At 30.4% G+C, this 18,309-nt stretch overlaps 1 long non-coding RNA gene across 1 annotated transcript; it reads left to right on the top strand.

Annotated features, from left to right (window-relative positions):
• Window positions 1-926: 926 nt before the first annotated feature.
• Window positions 927-16,627, top strand: LOC148764034 (uncharacterized). Its single transcript, XR_016024762.1, has 2 exons — window positions 927-1,397; window positions 16,442-16,627. It is a non-coding gene; the product is annotated as an uncharacterized LOC148764034 (long non-coding RNA).
• Window positions 16,628-18,309: the final 1,682 nt, after the last annotated feature.

Genomic DNA, 18,309 nt, shown 5'->3' with positions numbered 1-18,309 from the left:
GGCATGCAGATGTTTTGGATGTACATTGCCATGCGCATGGATTTAACATTTGGCATCTGAGCAAAAAATGCATCTAGGCAAAGCTGATGTGGGTCCCATTAGTGATGTCTTAGTGTCAGGCATCATTCGTCCTTTTTGCTCGTCTTGCGGCGAAGCCAGCAATGCTTCCCACTCTCTAACTTGCTAACTTTGGGAATGAAGGAATTATGCTATTCCAAGTATTAGATAGATAAGATAATGCTTCAAAATTGTGGTTAAAAACGTAGCACCTTTTAATGGTAGGGCTTCTTTCATCCCACTCTCTTTCATTGCTGAAAGTAACATCTAAGATATTATTATTTTTATCTTTATTCTATCATTTCCGTCATAATTATCTTTATCATTACTGTATTTACAAGCTTGAAATCTAAAAATATTGTGAAATTATTTTGTCTTTCATTGATAATTAAAAAATTATTAATTGTTTATCTATTTTCATCGTAAGATTGAATTTCTTATTTGAAAAAAAAAATTCTAACTAATTGAATGACTATTTCCTTTTAAAATGGAAGTCCTTATTAAAGTAAAATAAAATAAAATAATAAATAATTATTTATTGATCTAAGTTTTAAACCCTAAAAAGGTCCATGTGCTATGCTTGTTTATTCAATTAAGCCCCTCATCTTGTACATTCAAACGAATCCTTAAATTTTTTATTTGAATCAAACAAGCTTTTATCCATAAAAGAAAATTAACCATTGTTAAACTTAATGTCAATTAATGTTTTATGTCCATGTGATATATGATGTAATCATGTAATAGATGATGTGATATTTTTTATTTCTTTTTTTCCTCTCACTCTTCTTAAAAACGAGGTAGTTTTGAGGAGGCTATATAACGCTTCCCATTTTCTTCTTCCTCTCCTTTTCTCTTTCTTTAAACTCTACCTAGAATCTTGCTATCCCTACCGGTAGCCCTGTGCATCAGTTAGTTGCAACCAAACAACTGACAACCAACTGAAAACGTCGATTATTGCAATCGACAGTTTCGCCCATCAACCTCGTTGATCGATTGGTTCAGTTGTTGGGGGGACTCCCTCTTACCCAAACCAATTGGAAAATCGATCATCAATATATATATATAAAATATTGGCGGATTGAAATACTTGTTGTACCCTTCATCACCCCCCTCCCCCCCCCCCCCCAACTTTTTCCCCCTAACCTTTCCCCTGATAGATTCCACCAATTCAGATTTCCCTGCCCCTTCGTTAAACCATAACTCCCTTAATTGGCATCTCCCTTGCATGTCATCGCCAGAGCAGCACCTCTTGCCGTCGTTGACGTCACGCCAAATAGTGGCCACCGTTCTTCTACTTCCTCTAATCTCTATCGCAGCGTGCAATCATTCTTGACAGTAAGGTAATTTTTATTACCCAATGATATGTTTAGTTTTTAATGTTTGAGAATTATTATTTTTTTTGCGTAACCATAATATTCATTACTAATGTAATAACTGAAAATATATGTCAAAAATAAGACCGTATTCAACTACTGTGAGTACAAAAACTTACAAACTAGTAAAACTACAATTACTACAATAGTATGACAAATGTTATAGGGTGTTAATGCTTGAAATCCTCTAGTTTAGATGATTGAGTAACAACTCATTCACATTAGAGATCTTTGGTTAATATTTTGGGAAATATGAGGTATCGTTATATTGCTCATAAACCAACACAAATGAAGTAATAGGTGTTCAATGATTGTGATCCACTATTTTTAAATAAAATATAAATTATAGGTAAATTTGTATAACAAAGAAAACTAATTCTTAAAGCAAAATATATTATACATAGAAAGAGTTTATCTAGACCTTTATGTTTTTACTGCAACCTTTATGGCTTGATACAAGGACCTTATTTGACATTGAACATTTCAAAGAGTTATTGCACGTTTAATATGGGGAATAGCTAAGCTATTAGTTATTCCCTCTTTATTCCCATGTGATACTTTTTCCCATGTTTGGTTGGTAATTATATTATAGCATGTTTGGTATAGGGAATAGCTAAGCTATTCCCTATCTATTCCCATGTTTTCTCTTTATATCTGTTTGGTAAGCAATGTCATAAGGAATAGCTATTCCTTCAAAATGGGGTAAAACTCAAGCTTAACTAAACCCAAGCTCTCCAATGAGTTTTGCTATTCCATGACTGGGGGAATAATTTTAAAATGTGATAAGACTAAAATACCCCTTATAACTAAAAAATATTACAACCCTAGATCTATAAATATTTCTTTTTCCTTATTCTTTCTTTTTTCTCTCTCATTCTCTCTCTAACTTGCACTTATCACTGAAGATCATGATGGCGACGGCGACGATGGCAGTTTCACTATTGAATATGATCGAAAAACATCGATCTAGTCTTTTTCGATAAGATTTAATCGAAGAATCGCCGAATCTGGGATCCACGGCTTGATCCGGTCGCTAGAAGCACCAGATCTGGTGCTTCCGGACTAGATCCCCACGGTTGGATCTGGCACTCCACGGCCAGATCCAGCGCGGGAAGCATCAATTTGGCACCTTAGTGGTCAGATCTGGCCACATGGTGCTCCAGATCGGCATTTCATTACACAAGTCACATTTTCGGTGGCCGGTCCATGGAGAAGAAGAAAGGAAAAAGGAAAAAAAAAAGAACAAAAAAGTAAAAAATTATTTATAAAATTTAAAATATTAATATTTTATATATAACTTAAACATTGTTAATATTAATATGATTAAAATATTAAAATATTAATGTTTTATTTATTAAATTATTAATATATTAAATTTTAATGAGTATAAATAAAAATAAAAATTATTAATATTATAATCATAATAATATTAAATTATAAATAAAAATATTAATATTTAAAATATTAATAATTAAATTATACTAAAATATTAATATTAATATTTAAATTATTAATTATTAATATTTTAATTAAATTATAAATTATTAATACTTAAAAATAAAATAAAAATAAATAATCATATATATATAATAAGGATATTTTTTTCTTTTTACTTTCTATTCTTTTTTATTCTAAAATTATTATTACCAACCAAATACTGCAATAAGTCATAATAATTTTTCCTATCTTATTCTATTCGTCGTACCAAACTACGTAATAACTATCATATTCTATTCCCACCTCATTTTATTCCCACGTAATAACTAAAATATTCCATTCCTGTTTATTCCGTAAACCAAACGTATCCTTAAGGAATACCAATTCCTTAAGAATAGCTATTTTTTAAAATCAGTTAAAAGTCAAGTTTAACTAAATCCATCCTCCCCCTTGGTATTAGCTATTCCACATTTGATAGAATAGCTTCAAAAATTGTTAAGACTAAATTACCCCTCATAAGTTTAGAAATTTACAATCTTAGCCATATTAATAATTATTAAATAAACTATTAATATTTGAAAATATTAATGATTAAATTATAAATAAAATATTAATATTTAAGTGATCAATTATTAATATTTTAAATAACTTATAAATTATTCATATTTTAAAAATAAAATAAAAATAAATAATCGTAATAATATTGAAATTATAGATAAAATATTAATATTTAAATTATTAATTTTTAACATTTTAAATAAATTATTAATTATTAATATTTTAAAAATAAAATATAAATAAATAATTATAATATCATTTAATTTATAATTAAAATATTAGTATTTTATATGTTAATGATTAAATTATTAATAAAATATTAATATTTAAATGATCAATTATTAATATTTTAAATAAATTATAAATTATTCATATTTAAAGAATAAAACAAAATAAAAATAAATAATCCTAATAGCATTTAAATTATAAATAAAATATTAATATTAAAAAAATTAATGATTAAATTATAAATCAAATAATTAATATTTATATGATAAATTATTAATATTATAAATAAATTATAAAATATTAATATCTAAAATAAAAATAAATAATCATAATAATATTTAAATTATAAATAAAATATTAATATTCAAATTATCAACTATTAATATTAAATATAAAATAAAATAAAAATAAATAATAATTACATTTAAATTATAAAGAAAATATTGGTATTTTATAATGTTGATGATTAAATTATAAATAAAAAATTAATATTTAAATGATCAATTATTAATATTTTAAATGAATATAAATTCTTAATATTTAAAAAATAAAATAAAAACCAATAATCATAATGACTTTGAAATTATAAAGAAAATATTAATATTTTAAAATACTAATGATTAAATTATAAATAAACTATTAATATTTAAATTATCAATTATTCATATTTTAAATAAATGAAAATTATATATATATAAAAAGAAAAGAAAATAAAAATAAATAATCATAACAGCATTTAAATTATAAATAAAATATTAGTATTTTATAATGTTAATATGCAATTATAAATAAAATATTAATATTTTATAATGTTAATATGCAATTATAAATAAAATATTAATATTTAAAAAATAAAATAAAACAAAAATAAATAATAATATATATAGCAAAGAGTTTTTTTTTATCTTTTTATCTTCTATTCATTTCTTACTCCAAAGTTATGTTTCTACCCAAACACTACAATAAATTATAACAATTATTCCTACCCTATTTCACTCGTCGTAACAAAGTACGTAATAACTATTCTATTCTATTATCACCTTATTCTATTCTCATAAAATAGCTATTCTATTCCATTCTTGTCCATTCCGCGAACCAAACATGTAGTTAATGTTTGGGCATTCAATTAAAATGATTGACAATATACTAGAATTAATAATTGGAGTTAATATTTGGGTATTATTTTTTGTTGTAGATGTCAACTAATGAGGAAACAAATTTGGCAACTAATGAGACATTAATACCAACATCATTAACATTTACACCTCATGTTGGTGTTAGTTCTACTGAAGCCAACAAAACATATAAAGTTGTAAGCAAAGTGTGAAAACAAAGGAAACCACTTTAGTCTATATCTATTGTGTGGGATCACTTCACCAAATTTGTTGATAAAAAAAGTAATAACAAGGCTAAATGTACTTATGGTAAAGAATTGTGTGCTGGTACAAAAATAAAATGAAACACCTTCATTGAATAATCATATTAGAGTTTGTCTGAAGTTGAAATTGATCCGTGCTAGTGACAAGAACAAGAAATGGAGTTAGTTTTTGCTTTTGGATGAGATGGGTTGGGTAGTTGAAAGTTTGATCAAAAGGCAATTAGGAGGATTTTAGTCGAGATGATCATTTTAGATGAATTGTATTTTAAATTTATAGAAAATCAAGGATATAGGAAACACATAAATAAAACATGTCATAAATTTCGTGTACCGTCATGATGGACTGTTGCTAAAGATTATTATAAGGTTTAAACTGATGAAAAAACTCAGAAGAGAAGATTGTTAAGATCATGTCCGAGTAGAATGTGTCTCACCACTCACACATGGACTTTGGTACAAAGAATTAATTATGTGTTTGACTGCCCATTTTATTGATAATGATTGAAAGTTGTGAATAAGAATTTTGACCCTTTGTCTCATTACTAATCACAAAGGTGAAGCTATTGGGAAGGCAATTAGTAAATGTTTACTTGATTGGAGGATCTAAAAGATTTTTTCTATCACTGTTGATAATGCTAGTTCAAATGATGTTGCAATAGGACATTTGAAGAAAAAATTTAATGTTGTCAGAATTAGTATTTTAAGAGGTAGATTTTATCATGTGAGATGCATTGCTCATATTATTAATCTTGTGGTGTTTGATGGATTGAAAGATATCAATACCTCAATTGCTCGTGTTAGAGGGGCAATGAGATATGTTAGACAATATCTTACTAGATTAGCTAAGTTTAAATAGTGTGTTTTTAGTGTGGGAGTTGAGAGCAAGTGTTTTTTATGTTTGGATGTGAGCATTAGATGGAATTCTACTTTTTTGATGTTGGATATAGGTTTGAAATTTCATAAGGCTTTTGTATCATTTGAGTTATGTGGTAATAGCTACATACCTGAGCTAATGAGGTTGGGAGATGGGGTGCTTGATGATAAAGATTAGGCAAATGTTAAGAGGATTTCTAGTGTCTTGAGAGAATTATATGATTTGACCTTGAGTGTTTTAGGCGCATCTTACATAATTACTAATTTTTTTTTATTCCAATTCTAATGTGTATATCATTTTGATTGAATGGCAAAATGGTGATGATGTTGATTTATGGTCTCTGTCAATTAATATGAAAAAGAAATTTGACAAGTATTGGGGGAATATGGACAAAATGAATTTGGTGTTTTTCATTGCTATTATACTTGATTCGAGAAAAATGGTTTTTTATGTTGAATTCACTTTGCTTGAAATTTATCCTCTTACATAAGCTTCAATGATGGTTTTTTTTGGGTAAGACAAATAATGGATGAGTTGTTTCGTTGTTATAAAAACATGTCACAACCTCCATCTCATGTTGGTGAAAGAGGTCAAAAGTGTCCAATGTTAATGGAACAAGGCAATAGTGGTGGTTGTAGTGATAATGTTGCTTCCACTTTGATTGGTAAGGACACAAAATGTACTAAAAAAAAGATTAGATAGGTTCAAAAAGCTCCAATTGAACATTGGGTCAAAGAAGCTGAAAAAGGAATTGGAGAAATATTTATTTGAATTAGTGGATGATGAGGGTTTCGATGATGATGAGTTTGATGTTCTCATATGGTAAAAACTCAATCAATTTAGGTTTCCTATACTTGCCATTATTGCTCATGATGTATTACCGATTTTTGTATCAACGGTCGCTTCAAAATCTATTTTTAGTATCGATAGACGTGTGCTTGATGCATATCGGAGTTCTTTGATTCCTAAGATAGTACAAGCACTTATTTGTGCTTAAGATTAGTTGAATGGATTAGCATGTGATGATCCAGATTTGATTGAGGATGATTTGGACGAGTTCAATGAACTTGGTTTTGATAATTAATTTATAGTTTTATCTGTAATTTAATTTATTAAATTTGTTAAATATTGGATAAGTTTAAAGATCAATTTACCATATTTGTTATTTTATTTTTTAGATTTGCCAAATATTGTACTAGAGACAATAACTAAGTTTAAGCTTGAGTTGGACTAATATGTTTTTTTTATTGGCTATTTACACTTTTTAGGTAATGTTATCACAAGGTATTATGCATATTTACATTAAATTTAAAATTTATTTAAGTTATTTTACAGCAATAATTTATAATAATTATATATTTACTTTTAACATTTTTAGGGGTATGTTATGCAAAATCATTAAAATGGAGTTAAAGATCTATTTTTTGAAATTTAGTAATTTATGTTGTGGAACTTTGAGTTTTGTAACTTTTAATCCAAAATAAAAATCATGAAAGATATCTCTTCTTTGTTTATTTATTGTATAAAAATTAATGTTAATTTCTTTGTGATTGGCTTAAACTTACATAACTTTTAAAACTAAAGTTTATTTATTGTATGAAGATTAATATCTATTTATTGTATAAAGATTAATATTATTAGCCATTTAAAATAAATAAATTGACTTAAAGGGCTACATATATCTTTAGAAATAAATGGACCTAAAGTAGCCATTTACAAAGAACTACATAAAAAAGCCCAACCATACATAAAATATTCTAAGTCCAAATCCAACTATTAGCCCACTTGAAACAATTTAGGCCTGGTCGAAAAAAATCAATTGAAATTGATCGAACCAAGATCGGTTTCGATTGGTTAAAATCGACCTTTTGTTTTGTTTGATTCAGTTGATTTGAGAGTAAATTTTTTTTTATCAATTAGTCAAAATCAAATCGAGAATCGACCAAACCAAATTGTGCTCACCCCTACTTGCCATTTATTGCTAACATTGTCCGTTATTGACCAAACCTTAAAAAAGAAAATTCTTTAATATAGGAATGTATCTTGATCGACCAAAAAAATAAAAAAATTAAATGGTTTTATCCCCAGCGCATAGCAAAAGTTACAATCTAGTACTTTATGAAAATTAAGTTGTACTTTAATGAATAATAATGAAAATTTTCTATGATTAATGATATATTAAAATTTATTACACAATTATTCCTCAACAGTACTCAATAACCAACTTAAATATTTGTAAGTGGTTTAAAAATCATATATATATGAGGTACAATTTTTATTTTTTTGGCGTAATGCTAAAAAAAGTCCTTTAAAGAAAATTTAAATAAGTTTTTATTCTTTTATTGAGTTCAATCAAACCCATGTACTTTTATTTTGGGTCAAATAAGTCTTTATAACTAATGGTTGACTAATTGCCATTAATCAAAATATTCATTGTCATTTTATGTCCATGAGACGCTGATGTAACGTTAATGCAGAGGGTGAAAATGTGATATGGTCAGATAATCAGGTTACATTATCATCCATTATAATATGTCAATATGTTACGTCAATATCACGTAGCATAAAATATCAAGTGATTTTTTGTTTAAGTCAATCGTTAGTCATAAGTGTTTATTTGACTCAAAATAATAATATAAGAGCTTATTTAGCTTAAAATAAAAATACATGGGTTTGATTGAATATAATAAAAGTATAAGAGCTTATTTGAATATTTTAAAAGTAGTTTAGGGATTTTTTAGATATTATGCCTTTTGTTCTTTTTCTTACAAGAGGACGATAGTAAATTGCAAAAATTTCAAAATTTAACACGATAGTTTGGTGTTTTGATAAGTGAGTTTCTAATCTCAACTTGTCAAACCCTGTTCTATAAAATAATTATGACAAAATTTACATGCTCAATCAAATGTTTGTATATTTAGGAAGTTCGAGAAATCGTTAAAAGATGATATTACCCCTAATGGTACCATTGAGTCGATTAAGCCTCGAACTAGTTCAAATAGGAAATTTAAGGTGAAATTAAGAGTTTCACAATTCAGGGATGGCTCAAAATGGTAATTCGGAGTTCGAAGATCAATTCGGAGTCAAACCGAAATTTTTACTATTTAGGGGCAAAATGATCATTTGCTACCTGGGGACAAAATAAAAATTTTTAGAAAAAATTTTTATTGGCCCCATTTAACTTATTGGAGTATGATTTGAGTATTGAAGTATAATTTGAGGGTTTGGCAAGGATAAAAGTTTAATTCTGGTGATTTTTGGAGTGTAGGGGTAAAATCGTAATTTTTTCACCCGCCGACAAAATTTGAGATTTTGAGAGAATTTAGATCACATTTGACAAATTGGAAAATGGTATGAGTATAAGGGATGAAAAATATGTCTATGGGCAATTTTTCAGTTTTTGGGGTAAAAATGTAATTTTTGACTTTTATAGGGGTAAAAGTGTAAATTTCAAAAATTACTCCACCAAGACTTTGGATAAGTCTGAGAATTTTATCTAAGCTATGGATATGTGGGAAAAGTGTTTGGTGAAAATTTGGAAACAAATGGATGGCTAGAATTTAAGAAATTAATAAAACAAAAAAAATGAATAAAATAATATTATATTATTTTAGCCTTTAAAAAGGTCAAAATTTCCAGAATTCTCATCTTCTTCAAGCTGTCCAAACCAGGAGAAAAAAGGGGGAAAAGAAATAAGAACCTTAGCTGAAAAATTTGAGAAAAATCAAGAGAAATCAAGCATTAAAAAGGTAAATTTCATTGATTTTCTTTGTGATTTTCAGTACCCATGCATTTTTTTCTCATTTCCATGTAAAATTAGAGAGTGGGTATGGACACCCATGCTGGCCAAACCTCGATGGTGAGTTTTGAGCTTGAGTTTTGGTTGATTTTAATTGAATTAAGTGATTTTAGTTAGGTTATATTGAAATATAGTAAAAATAAGCTCGAGAAATAACTTTCTCCCATTGAAACCCATTATGCCGAATTTTTTAAGGGAATATTGGCTGCTGATTTTGATGTTTATTTGAGAAATTATGATGAATAATGATGAATTATGAGCCTAGAAAAATAATGGGAATTTTCGGAGCAAAAATATGAATTTTTACGCACTAGGAGTATTTTCGTAATTTGCTACCGAGATTGATAAATTGCACCACACTAAGGGACATTAAGTCAATTTGGGTGCAATTGAGGTATAGAAACTGAAAAAAAATTAATTTGGAGTTTAAACGGACGCGTATATCGATTTAATCGAGTAATAGGCTGAATTAGGTCAACACTGCATTTAAGCGATAGTCGGATAAGTTGCATATCATATCATGCATATATGTCGAGCCTGAATTGATTTTATAATGGTCAAGCATTGATGTGGTGAATTATGTATTGTAAATTGTGGATAGATGGTGAGTAAATTACACTGGTAAAAGTACAGAGATTGTGCTTGGAGACTGGGATTAGGAGTACATTGACTCCTAGAACTGTGAGTAAACTTATTATCATCTTAATTATCTAGAGTAGTTTTATACAACTGTGTAATTTTATGGAAAATGGGTTTAAATGGTAAATTGTTATGTTTTAGGAGAAATTATGATTTTATAAAATGATTTTATAAATTTTCTGGAAAATCGAATATTGGTTTTGAAAATTGAGTAATTGGAGACCATGTGATTTATTGAAATTATGATTTGAATTAAATGGCTTGTGATAAATTGGAATGATTGGCTGAATTTATACTTATGTTGAAAAAAATGAACTGTCTGTTTTGCCTTGATAAATTGATTAGTAATGTAATTGCCATGCTATGCCATTGAGATTTGATCAATTGGTGGATTAAAGATTAGCTACTGCAGTGGTGGGGGGGTTCCGTGGACCAGCCTATTAGAGGGGCACGATATACTCCTTTATATTCTCACATCGTTTGTAGAGGCGCGTAGGGTATCTCTTGAAGTGGGCTTTTTGAGTGCACTTCACGTTAACCACCACGTGAGAATAAGACTCAGCCAACGTCAAGGAACGGTTGTGATGTTCAACGAAAAATGTGTTTTATGCGAAATATGAATTTTTAACAGCCTTGGTGGTCTTAGTGGGATGCCTTGACGAAGGTATCCGCGAGAATGATTTTGGCAGGAGCCAAGTTTTATGAGATATATAAGCCATGTTGATTAATTGAGTAAACTGAATATTCATGTTATGAAACATATATTGGAAAAGAATATTTTAATTCGTCTCAATTTACTCGCCTTTAGATAGTTTAGATGGTGTCTGTTTACTCACTGAGATTTTATAATCTCACCACCCTCAATTCCTGACATTTTAGGCTCGGGATAGCCGGTAGATAGCCGATTGCATCAAGGACTTCAGTTAGCTTTGCATCGACAAAATTGTAGGTTCACAGACTCGCATCTTATTGGTCAGTTGGGGGCTCACGTGTCACTGTAAAAGTAATTTTATAATTCAGTTATTTGATTTAAAGTATGTATGAACATATTTATCTTTTACATCATGTTTTTTACGGGTTTTGGTATTTTTGAAGAAAAATGACGAAAATGCCCTTGTGAGCCAAAAAAATAATAATAATATTTTATTGTTTTGATTTGGAAACGACTTATGATTTCTTGAAATGTGAGATTTAACAACTATCGCTCACCGGGGAGATGCGGAAGCTGATGCTAAGCCTTGCGGGTTTTCGATCGGCATTCGAGGTAATGAGTACCTATCGAGACGTCGCGACGGTTGTCACGGGCCCGATGGGAGTTTCAGGTCGTGACAATTCAGTTGGTATCAGAGCATGGTTTAAATATAAGAGATTTTGAATTTTAAAGTTTTTGGTTTTAAAATTGTTTTAAGAATTCACATTGACACTGTGTGGCCCCAAGTCAAATTAAGTTAGGTTAGATCGAGTTAGTTGCATATAGAATCTAAAGTCGTCTAAGTCCATTCCATTTCTTATTGTAGAGTACCATGCCTCCTCGACGTGGGCGTCCACTTCTCTATAGGTTAGTAAGGAGGGGAAGAGGCCATACTAGACCTAGTCAGCTAGATCTCGTGGAGGGGGAGTCTGCTACACCTATTTTTTGAGCTGCACCTGCTGCTGAGCCTACTGAGATTCCTCCACCTCCTCCACCACCTACTGCTACTCCTGGCGTTCCTTCCATGTCTTCTGAGGCAATCCAAGCATTAGCAACTTTTCTTAATGTCATTACGGGCCAGGCTTAAGTTGGTCAAGTCCCTCATACTGTTGTCCCAACAGTATCTCTAATGCCACCACCACCACCTCCTGTTCCACCACTAGTGTTAGATGTCTCCATTTCCAAAAAGCTTAAGGAAGCTAGGCAGTTAGGTTGCACTTCTTTTGTTGGTGATTTGAATGCAACCGTAGCTAAAGATTGGATTACTCAGGTAACGGAGACATTTGTGGATATAAAATTAGCTGATGATATGAAATTAATGGTGGCCACAAGATTACTGGTGAAGAGGGCTTGTACATGGTGGAGCTCGGTAAAATCAAGTTCCATTACTCCTCTGACTTGGACAGACTTCTTATAAGAATTTGACGGTCAATACTACACCTACTTTCATCAGAAAGAAAAGAAGAGAGAATTCCTAAGTTTACAACAAGGGAATTTGACCATAGAAGAGTACGAGGCTCGTTTTAACGAGCTGATGTCATATGTGCCAGACCTGGTGAAGTCTGAGCAAGATCAGGCTAGTTATTTTGAAAAAGGGCTCCGTAACGAGATTAGAGAGCGGATGATTGTGACAGGCTGAGAGCCTCATAAAGAAGTTGTACAAATGACTTTAAGGACCGAAAAACTCGCTAATGAAAATCGGAGAATGCGAGCTGAGTTTGCAAAGAGGAGGAACCCGAATATATCCTTCAGTCAGCTGCCCAAAAGAGGTAAGGACACATCTGCTTCTGAGAGTACTGCTTCTGTTCTGGTGATATCTCTTCTACCACCACTTTCACAGTTATAGGAGAGACCTTCGAGATTTAGTAGGTTTGAGATGAATAGTACTTTCGAGAAGAGTTCTGGAGGTTCGAATAAATGCGAAAAATGTGGGAGATATCATGTTGGGGAGTGTTGGGGCATAAGATGCTTTCATTGTGGTCAGCCGGGCCACATTAGGAGTGACTGCCCACAGTTAGGACGAGCTACGATAGCTGCTCCATCCCCACTAGCTCATACGGATATGCAGATAAGAGATTCCTCTAGAGTACACCCGAGGCAGGGCGTAGCTGTACAGTTTGAAATGGGTAGCAACACCCCGACACAACCACCTTTGAGGCCATCGACTTGTTCTTCAACAAGAGTTTTCGCTGTAACGGAAGATGAAGCACTAGTTCGATCTGGAGAAAGTGAGTGAAAAGTTAGATGAAGGTGTAGGATAGTGATAGGGGATGTAAATACCAAGAGATGGACGTATAAATAAAGGTTTCAAGAATAATATAGTAAATGAGTTCATATGGAATATTGTTGTAAGAAGTTCTTATTATATTGTGGAAATTAGAACTCAAAAATACTTGAGGTATACAAAGTTCAAATGAATTTAAATCTTAAGTAACAAATTAATGTCGAAGTAAAGAAGGATACAAAGCAATATAGAGGCATGAAAGATGATTGAGGACAAAGGGATGACTCTGAGGAATTGTGATATTGCATCGTATTCAATGATCAAATCAAGGTAGATCTTGGAAACATAAATGGGATTATAAGGCATATACACATATGTGGGGTTGAAATTGTGATCAACTAAAATGAAGAATGATTTTTAGTGAATTAAGATTCAAACTTAGTATATGATGAGTGATGTAGGTAGTACAATGATAAGAAATTTTATCAGAAATTGAACTATGTGAATAAAAAAGACTCTGGGAGATAGTCGAGGAGATGATATCAAGGAAATATGATCTATAGCATGGTTAACCGATATGAGATGGATTAATATGATTAAGAAGATTGATATTTCATACCTATGAGATAAACAGGAAGTATGTGAAAATAATGGAAGAAAATACCCCACATTTTCTTTGAGTTTGACAAAAAAAATTTTGAGGACAAAATTTTATTTTAAGAGGGGTAGTGTTGTCAAATCCTGTTCTATAAAATAATTACGACGTCATTTACATACTCAATCGAATGTTTGCATATTTAGAAAGTTCGAGAAATCGTTAAAAGATGATATTGCCCCTAATGGTACCATTGAGTCGATTAAGCCTCGAACTAGTTCAAATAGGAATTTTAAGGTGAAATTAAGAGTTTCACAGTTCAGAGATGACTCAAAATGGTAATTCGGAGTTCGAGGAGCAATTCGCTGTCAAATCAGAATTTTCACTATCTGGAGGCAAAATGGTCATTTGCCACCGAGGGACAAAATGAGAATTTTTAGAAAAGTTTTTTTTGGCCCCATTTAACTAATTGGAGTATAATTTGAGGGTTTGACAGTGAAAAAGTTTAATTTCAGTAATTTCTGGAGTGTAGGGGCAAAATCGTAATTTTTCCACTTGCGAACAAAATTTGAGATTTTGATAGAATTTAGATCACATTTGACAAATTGGAGAGTGGTATGAGTATAAGGGATGAAAAATATGTCTATGGGTAATTTTTCAGTTTTTAGGGTAAAAATGTAATTTTTGACTTTTACGAGGACAAAAGTGTAAATTTTAAAAATTACTCCACCAAGACTTTGGATAAGTCTGAGAATTTTATCTAAGCTATGGATATGTGGGACAAGTGTGTGGTGAAAATTTGGAAACAAATGGATGGCTAGAATTTAAGAAATTAATAAAACAAAAAAAATGAATAAAATAATATTATATTATTTTAGCCTTTAAAAAGGTCAAAATTTCCAGAATTCTCATCTTCTTCAAGCTGTCCAAACCAGGAGAAAAAAGGGGGAAAATAAATAAGAACCCTAGCTGAAACATTTGGGGAAAATCAAGAGAAATCAAGAATCAAGCATTAAAAAGGTAAATTTCATTGATTTTCCTTGTGATTTTCACTACCCATGCATCTTTTTCTCATTTCCATGCAAAATTAGAAAGTGGGTATGGACACCCATGCTGGCCAAACCTCCATGGATGAGTTTTGAGCTTGAGTTTTGGTTGATTTTAATTGAATTAAGTGATTTTAGTTAGGTTATATTGAAATATAGCAAAAAATAAGCTAGAGAAATAACTTTCTCCCATTGAAACTCATTATGCCGAATTTTCTAGGGGAATATTGGCCTCTGATCTTGATGTTTATTTGAGGAATTATGATGAATAATGATGAATTATGAGCCTAGAAAAATAATGAGAATTTTCAGAACAAAAATATGAATTTTTACGCACTAGGGGTATTTTCGTAATTTGCTATCGAGATTGATAAATTGCACCACACTGAGGGACATTAAGTCAATTTGGGTGCAATTGAGGTATAGAAACTGAAAAAATTAATTTGGAGTTTAAACGGACGCGTATATCGATTTAATCGGGTAATAGGCCGAATTAGGTCAGTACCGCATTTAAGCGGTAGTCGGATAAGTTGCATATCATATCATGCATATACACCGAGCCTGAATTGATTTTATAATGGTCAAGCATTGATGTGGTGAATTATGTATTGTACATTATGGATAGGTGGTGAGTAAATTACACTGGTAAAAGTACAAAGATTATGCTTGGAGACTGAGATTAGGAGTACATCGACTCCTAGAACTATGAGTAAACTTATTATCGTCTTAATTATCTAGAGTAGTTTTATACAACTGTGTGATTTTATGAAAAATGGGTTTAAATGGTAAATTGTTATATTTTAAGAGAAATTGTGATTTTATAAAATGATTTTATAAATTTTCTGAAAAATCGAATGCTGGTTTTGAAAATTGAGTAATTGGATACCATTAGATTTATTGTAAATTATGATTTGAATTAAATGGCTTGTGATAAATTGGCATGATTAGCTTAATTTATACTTGTGTTGAAAAATATGAACTGTCTGTTTTGCCTTGATAAATTGATTAGTAATGTAATTGTCATGCTATGCCATTGAGATTTGATCAATTGGTGGATTAAAGATTAGTTATTGCAGTGGTTGGGGGTTCCGTGGACCAGCCTATTAGAGGGGTACGATAAACTCCTTTATATTCTCACTTCGGTCATAGAGGCACGTAGGGTATCTCCTGAGGTGGGCTTTTTGAGTGCACTTCACGTTAACCACCACATGAGAGTGAGACTCAGCCAATGCCAAGGAACGGCTGTGATGTTCAACGAAAAATGTGTTTTATGCGAAATATGAATTTTTAACAACCTTGGCGGTCTCAGTAGGATACATTGACGAAGGTATCCGCGAGAATGATTTTGGCAGGAGCCAAGTTTTGTGAGATATATAAGCCATGTTAATTAATTGAGTAAACTGAATATTCATGTTATGAAACATATATTGGAAAAGAACATTTTAATTCGTCTCAATTTACTCGCCTTTAGATAATTTAGATGGTGTTTGTTTACTCACTGAGATTTTATAATCTCACCACCATCAATTTCCCACATTTCAGGCTCGAGATAGTCGGTAGATAGCCGATTGCATCAAGGACTTCAGTTAGCCTTGCATCGACGAAATTGTAGGTTTACAAACTCGCATCTTATTGGTCAGTTGGGGGCCCACGTGTCACTGTAAAAGTAATTTTATACTTCAGTTATTTGATTTAAAGTATGTATGAACATATTTATCTTTTACATTATGTTTTTGACGGGTTTCGATATTTTTGAAGAAAAATGACAAAAATGCCTTTATGAGCAAAAAATTAATAATAATATTTTATTGTTTTAATTTGAAAACGACTTATGATTTCTTGAAATGTGAGATTTAATAACTGTCGCTCACCGAGGAGATGCGAAAGCTGATGCTAAGCCTTGCGGGGTTTCGATCAGCATTTGGGGTAATGAGTGCCTATCGAGACATCGCGACGGTTGTTACGAGCTCGATGGGAGTTCCAGGTCGTGACACAACTTGTTATTCAAATAAATGTCAATTACAAAGCACTTGTATCACTCAATAACTAATTGAATTTAATTACATTTAAACATAATTTGGATTGGTTTGTGGTATATGAAAGTTATGACTCATAATTCTTTTTTTTTTGTTATTTATAAGTGATTTGTCATTGATTATGGAATTAGAAGTCTTTTAGAAATTATTTATATTTTATTAATTTTCACTATATTATTACTTACAACATTGATAAATAATTTTATAACTTTTAGCATATAAAATGAAAAATTAAATTTTGATTTATATTGTTTTCTTAATATGTAACTAATTGAGAAATTGTTGGTTGTTGAAAAGATATATATCAAATTAAATGGTTAATAACATATTTGGTATCAAACTATAATCAAATTCTCAATTTGACACTTAAAATTTAAAATTTTGTAATTAGGTACTCAAATTTCACTTTCATCTATTAATTTGCTCTTTTGTCAAATAGGTGATGTGTCCAAAACATTTAATAAAACTGAAAGACGTGGTATTTTTGAGATACAGGACATGATTTTATTGGGTGTGTTTGAACACATTATCCATTTGATTTACGTGATTAATCTCATGGGCAAATTGATGGGCAAAAGCAAATTGAGAATTTTGACTATAGTCCGATTACAAAATATGCAATTAACTCTACTAAATTATCATTTCCTCTTTACTTTTATAATTTCAAAATCTATTTATTAGATTTTAATTGATTATAGTATATTATTTTCCAATGAAAACTTCTATTTCAAGAATAAAATTTATTTAATTCTAATGCTTTTCATTCAAATGCAATTTTTTTACATCTTGTCTATGAAAGAAATAAAGAGAAAGCTAGCGTGTAGTAGAGGATTACATCTTGTGAAGTAGAAGATGCCATAAGGAAAGTTGTTTTCATTCATCCATTGAATTAGCAGAAACTTTAATTATTATTGATTGGCTGTTGCTTGAGAATTTAAGCTCTTATGTAATGGGGATCACCTTGTCAAAAAGTGTGGTCATTAAAATTGTATTACTGGCTCGGTTCTTGAATTGGTTTAAGATCTTTAATTGTAGTGTTGATCCAAATACTAGTAATTCTCAGATATGTTTTCTTCTACCATCTGTTTGCTTGGTGAGAAAATGGAAACAAACAAAACAACAGAATATTTCTCTTTCAATTCTTTAGCACTTGAGTGGTGTGCACTAAATAGAACATGAATGAGTTTACATGGATTAAGGATCTCTAAAATCTACAAAAAAAAAAAAAAAAAATTAAGAGTAAATTATTATAAATAATTATATAAAAAAAATCTCTAAAGGTCATGTTAAGGTTATTGAGCTATCTCACGCCAACCTCTGATAAACCCTTCCTTTTGTATGACGCCTAAGTCGACGTGGGGTTAACCCTCATCA

The sequence above is a fragment of the Theobroma cacao genome, chromosome 2 (genome assembly GCF_053813885.1).
Source record: "Theobroma cacao isolate CCN51 chromosome 2, ASM5381388v1, whole genome shotgun sequence".
NCBI classification, from domain to species: domain Eukaryota; kingdom Viridiplantae; phylum Streptophyta; class Magnoliopsida; order Malvales; family Malvaceae; genus Theobroma; species Theobroma cacao.
The sequence above is the reverse complement of the archived record's forward strand: the minus strand, read 5'-3'. Positions and strand labels throughout refer to the sequence as shown.